The sequence below is a fragment of the Musca domestica genome, unplaced genomic scaffold (assembly GCF_030504385.1).
Source record: "Musca domestica strain aabys unplaced genomic scaffold, Musca_domestica.polishedcontigs.V.1.1 38, whole genome shotgun sequence".
In the NCBI taxonomy this organism is placed as follows: domain Eukaryota; kingdom Metazoa; phylum Arthropoda; class Insecta; order Diptera; family Muscidae; genus Musca; species Musca domestica.
The window spans coordinates 8589830-8596428 of NW_026712324.1; positions in this window are offsets into that span (position 1 = coordinate 8589830).

The following is a 6599-nucleotide window of genomic DNA, read 5'->3' on the forward strand; positions in this document are numbered from 1 at the left end:
TCGTGATGGAATTCAAGCGTGATTGAGTGATATCTTACCGTGATACTGGTAAGATATCCCGACGACAAGCAAGTGGACGGAAGAAAACAGCAACATCAGCAGAAATGGTTTGAAAAGTAAAGAAGCGACTTGATCGAAACCTGCGTCGCAGTGGCCGAAAAATGGCTCGTATGCTAAACATATCGCATTATTTCGGGGTAAAGCCATTGAAATTCCAAAAAGTGGAAGAACTTACACCGCAACAGAAAGAAAATAGACTCAAAAGACACTAAAGAGTTGCTCCGCTTGGCCGAAAGCGGAACTGCCGAATTTGGTTTTCTCCGTCACCGATGGGAAAACATTCGTTGTCCAGCATTTTGTAACCAAACAAAATGGACGTGTTTACTTGACAAAGAGGTCAACCTTCGGTTGGCCACCAGAACTTAAGCGCAGTCCACGGTGATGGTGTGGGCCGCCATAACAGCCGATGGTCGCTCTCCGCTCATATTAATCGAACATGGCATCAGAATAAATGCCTAATATTTTGGCGACAACTTTCTGGAGGGTGTATTAAAGCCTTGGGCACGCAAACATTTTGGCCGCAGACCTTGGACATTCCAACAGAACTCAGCACCATCGCACTCAGCACGCGCCACCCAAGAATGGTTACAAAATGAGGTTTCTTGCTTCATTTCCAGCGCACAATGGCCACAAAAATCTCCGGATACCAATCCATTGGACTATTGAGTATTTCGGAAAACAAAGGTTGACACAAAAAAATACTAAAGTGTCGATTATCTCAATCAAGCGCTTCGCCGGGAATGGACAAAAATACCGCAGAGCAACATTCGGGCAGAGTGTGACGGTTTCATTGGCCGTTTGAAGGCCATAATTCTTTGGCCAATTCGAACAAAATCTAAACTTATTCAAAAATTTTATGCTGTTTCCAACATTTTTTGCTTTCATTCCATAAAATTAAAAAAAAAAAATTAAAAATTATAGCGTTTGACTTTGTTGCAGTTTTCATCCTGTAAACTCAATGTGCATTAAAAATTATCAACGAGGATTTAATAAACGTAACTTTGGATTTTTTCAAGTTCCATGGATCTATATGTCGCTTAATTATACTATCTAGATGTCGCTTAACCTCTTCACATAAGTATAGATTTTTTAAAGAATATTTTTCAACATTTCTTTAATATAATATTTCCTAATATTATCTAAATGTGTTAAAAATTTGAACTGGATTTGTAAAAAAATTTAAACGTGGGTTTAAGAAAATATCAACCCTGGTTTATATAAATTCAATGTGTATTAAAAAAATATCAACTAGGATTTAATGAAGATAACTTCCGATTGTTTTCAATTCGATCATTTTTCTCTAAGTGTATGACGTTTAACATCTTTGGCCTCAGTGGAAATAAATAATTAAAAATTGCTCCCCTTGTAAGTGTCTTAGGGAAAAAAAATCTCACGCTCTGTTAAATGAAACCGACGTCGATTGTTATCTATAAAATAGTCATTACTTAATAATGTGACATCCTGTCAATACATGTTTCAGAACCATAACACTGCCTCATAATCATTGTCCAACACACCTTTTGCATGTATCCTGTTTTCAAGTTGGAATCTTCACACGCCGAGAACAGAAGCCAGCCGTTACACATCTGTAAATGTTTTCAAGTGCAACCGGTATTGAAATCTTTTTTTTTAACAGTCAGACGGCTGCAGTTCTAGTCACAGACAAGCAAATGACAAGGATTCGAAAAATATTGCAAGATAATTACAATAATAAAAATATATTTTTAAAAGCATCCTTTAAAAGCAAGTAAAATATGTGAAATATTAGAATTGCGGAGAGAGGCCCCAAGGGCTCCAGGGCATCCTCTGGCTATATTTTACTGCCCATTCACTAAAATCTTGTTCTTGTAGCATTTCAAAGGGCACAACTCCATATTCCAACAACACTTCCCCTTTTCTAGCCATACAAGTTCATCAATAACGACAACATATTTAAGTATCCCACCGAAACCAGATGTTGGGAAAATGCAAAATCACAGCTTAAAAAAGAACTACATTACGCATGAGATGATTGGAGGTATTTCTGGCAGGTGTGCCATCAGGCATCAACACAACAAGACATTGCCTAGAAATAGTGAATTAATTACAAATGAATAATAAAAATTCATAAAATTACTTAAGAAGGCAACACAAGAACCAAGACAGCCAGCCCCAACAAAAAATAACCGTCTTGAAAGAGAAGAAAAATCAAAAAGGGACCCAACAAACCTGCTAGTCAACCGTTGGTAATTAATAGTTTCCAATAGGGCGGGATGAATTGATGGTAAAGCCAATGATGATAACTTTATACGAGTAATAAACCATGGGCATTGGTTTGACCTAAATGAAGGTTATTTTTTGTTCTACGCATAATTTGCAAGGGACACTGCCATAATCTCAGTGGGCAGCAACTGATCTAACTTGTTTTTGAGAACATCTCCCTTGGGTTAGCAAGACACAAAGACACACGTACACCACAGGTGTATAACATGTCCAGGTATAAATGCTGGGAACTTTTCTTGGTCTCGTCGCAAATATCATAAAGACAAATATTAGTGGGCTAAGCTAGCACCTGGCGGAACTATCAACTAATAATTTGCACTTTTTAATGGGGCGGAACACATGTTTACTTGCTTTCTTGTTCGTATCATTGAATGTTATTCTTAAAAGGAAGTCGACAAAACGAACAAGAAGTAGCTGATCTCATGCCAATTAAAAATAAATTCATTGTAAGTCCGACACCGAGAAAAGGTAATCAATACCAGAAAAGAGATTCTACAATAATTACATGGTCAGAATGTGTGTTTGAAAAAAATCTTTAAATATACGTTATACCTCTGTTGGTACTTTAAACAATGCCTTTTTAAAACCCAAATTTTTAGCATCTATTGTGGTTCAAATTTCCGTACCCTCCACCATACATTGTATGGAGGGTATATTAAGTTTTTCATTCCGCTTGAAACTCTTCGAAATTCGAATCTATGTCGATATGACTTAGCGTCCGAATGAATTGAAGTAGGTTGATAAAATTGTCTTGCGATTCATTTTAGGTCCGTCGAATTTTTAGTGTGGGAAATGGGCCTTTTGGTGTTTATGGTAATATTTTTAAATATAATTTGCTGTAAATTAGCAGTATGTGTATCCTACATATGAGCAACATCCTTGCAAAGAACAGTCCATATAGATTCATGTTCAGGTATAGTCCATACATAACTGTACCCCCAAAATCTAAGTTTTAATGTTTTGTGTCACATTTTTCCCCGGAATTGCATCAAATATGGTGATTGTTATGGATATCACCTCCCTCCCTTATACAGGTCCATGTCTTGGTAAAAGCACCATATAACCGTACCTCCCTATATTCGGTATATTGATGATTTTGGTTCTATTTTTCACCGGAACTTTTTAAAATATGAAATTTGGAGTTCGACATGGATACTTATTCCTATGACACAAAATTGCTTTGCAAATTCACGTTTTCACCATATTCTGTATTTCACTGATGCTTGTTATATTTTTATACCCTACATCACATAGTGGTAAGGATATTATGTCTTTGTGCATTTGTTTGTAACATGGAGAAGGAAGCGAGACAGACCCATAGTTACTTTTGAGGATCTTCATAGAATTACTTTCTGACTCGATTTATGTATGCCAGTCCGTCTGTCCGTCGGTCCATGTATTATTGTGAACAGAATTCAGGTCGCATTTATTATCCGATTGAGATAAAATTTTGCAAACAATATTTGTTTGGCCCAAGGACGAACCAATTTAGATATAACTCTCTTCAACCGATTTCGGGTTAATTGTGCACCAAATAGACAATATAAATCCAAATGACCTGTATTTCGGGACATCCCAACGAATTCAGGAGAAAATCGGTTTAGATATAGCTATAGGTCCTATATATATGTTTCATCCGATTTGGGATTTTAAGTCCCTCACATGCGTAATATGCATTCCACAACAATGATCTTTGGTACCAGATATCATATACAGCTCTGAAATAAGTGTATGAAATTTTATGTAGATTGGTTAGGATTTGGATATATCTCCCATATTTATCCTCAACCGATTTCGGGTTAATTGTGCACCACATTGGTAATATCATATGGACTTAATTTCGGCATATCCAACCGAATTCACTCTAGAAGCAAGTACATCAAATTCGGAGATAATCGGTTCAGATATAGCTATAGCTCCCATATATATGTTTTATCCGATTTGGTGTTTAAGTCCCTCAAATGTGTAATATGCATTCGACAACAATGATATTTGGTATCAGATATCTTATAGTGTATGGAAATACCTCTGCTAAATGCTATCAAGATCGGTTCAGATTTGAATATAGGTCCCACATATATTTTCAATCAATTTCGGGATAATTGTGCACCAAATGGCCAATATCTGTATTTGGAGTTGGTCGTAATAGGCACTGTCCTCGCTGGCATAACAAAATATTCCTTAAAAATACACGTTTATAGTTCTAATGGAGCTTGAAAACTTTTAAAAAACCATATTCTTTAAAAAATCCACGTTTCTTCAACTGATGGTCGTTGAAAAAATATTCTTTAAAAAATCGACGTTTCTTCAACTGATGGTCGTTAAAAAAATATTCTTTAAAAATGGTCGTTAAAAAAATATTCTTTAAAAAATCGACGTTTCTTCAACTGATGGTCGTTGAAAAAATATTCTTTAAAAAATCGACGTTTCTTCAACTGATGGTCGTTGAAAAAATATTCTTTAAAAAATCGACGTTTCTTCAACTGATGGTCGTTGAAAAAATATTCTTTAAAAAATCCACGTTTCTTCAACTGATGGTCGTTGAAAAAATATTCTTTAAAAAATCGACGTTTCTTCAACTGATGGTCGTTGAAAAAATATTCTTTAAAAAATCGACGTTTCTTCAACTGATGGTCGTTGAAAAAATATTCTTTAAAAAATCGACGTTTCTTCAACTGATGGTCGTTGAAAAAATATTCTTTAAAAAATCCACGTTTCTTCAACTGATGGTCGTTGAAAAAATATTCTTTAAAAAATCCACGTTTCTTCAACTGATGGTCGTTGAAAAAATATTCTTTAAAAAATCCATGTTTCTTCAACTGATGGTCGTTGAAAAAATATTCTTTAAAAAATCCACGTTTCTTCAACTGATGGTCGTTGAAAAAATATTCTTTAAAAAATCCACGTTTCTTCAACTGATGGTCGTTGAAAAAATATTCTTTAAAAAATCGACGTTTCTTCAACTGATGGTCGTTGAAAAAATATTCTTTAAAAAATCGACGTTTCTTCAACTGATGGTCGTTGAGAAAATATTCTTTAAAAAATCCACGTTTCTTCAACTGATGGTCGTTGAAAAAATATTCTTTAAAAAATCCACGTTTCTTCAACTGATGGTCGTTGAAAAAATATTCTTTAAAAAATCCACGTTTCTTCAACTGATGGTCGTTGAAAAAATATTCTTTAAAAAATCCACGTTTCTTCAACTGATGGTCGTTGAAAAAATATTCTTTAAAAAATCCACGTTTCTTCAACTGATGGTCGTTGAAAAAATATTCTTTAAAAAATCCACGTTTCTTCAACTGATGGTCGTTGAAAAAATATTCTTTAAAAAATCCACGTTTCTTCAACTGATGGTCGTTGAAAAAATATTCTTTAAAAAATCCACGTTTCTTCAACTGATGGTCGTTGAAAAAATATTCTTTAAAAAATCCACGTTTCTTGAACTGATGGTCGTTGAAAAAATATTCTTTAAAAAATCCACGTTTCTTGAACTGATGGTCGTTGAAAAAATATTCTTTAAAAAATCCACGTTTCTTGAACTGATGGTCGTTGAAAAAATATTCTTTAAAAAATCCACGTTTCTTGAACTGATGGTCGTTGAAAAAATATTCTTTAAAAAATCCACGTTTCTTCAACTGATGGTCGTTGAAAAAATATTCTTTAAAAAATCCACGTTTCTTCAACTGATGGTCGTTGAAAAAATATTCTTTAAAAAATCCACGTTTCTTCAACTGATGGTCGTTGAAAAAATATTCTTTAAAAAATCCACGTTTCTTCAACTGATGGTCGTTGAAAAAATATTCTTTAAAAAATCCACGTTTCTTCAACTGATGGTCGTTGAAAAAATATTCTTTAAAAAATCCACGTTTCTTCAACTGATGGTCGTTGAAAAAATATTCTTTAAAAAATCCATGTTTCTTCAACTGATGGTCGTTGAAAAAATATTCTTTAAAAAATCCACGTTTCTTCAACTGATGGTCGTTGAAAAAAAATTCTTTAAAAAATCCACGTTTCTTCAACTGATGGTCGTTGAAAAAAAATTCTTTAAAAAATCCACGTTTCTTCAACTGATGGTCGTTGAAAAAAATTCTTTAAAAAATCCACGTTTCTTCAAAAATTCTTTAAAAAATCCACGTTTCTTCAACTGATGGTCGTTGAAAAAATATTCTTTAAAAAATCCACGTTTCTTCAACTGATGGTCGTTGAAAAAATATTCTTTAAAAAATCCACGTTTCTTCAACTGATGGTCGTTGAAAAAATATTCTTTAAAAAATCCA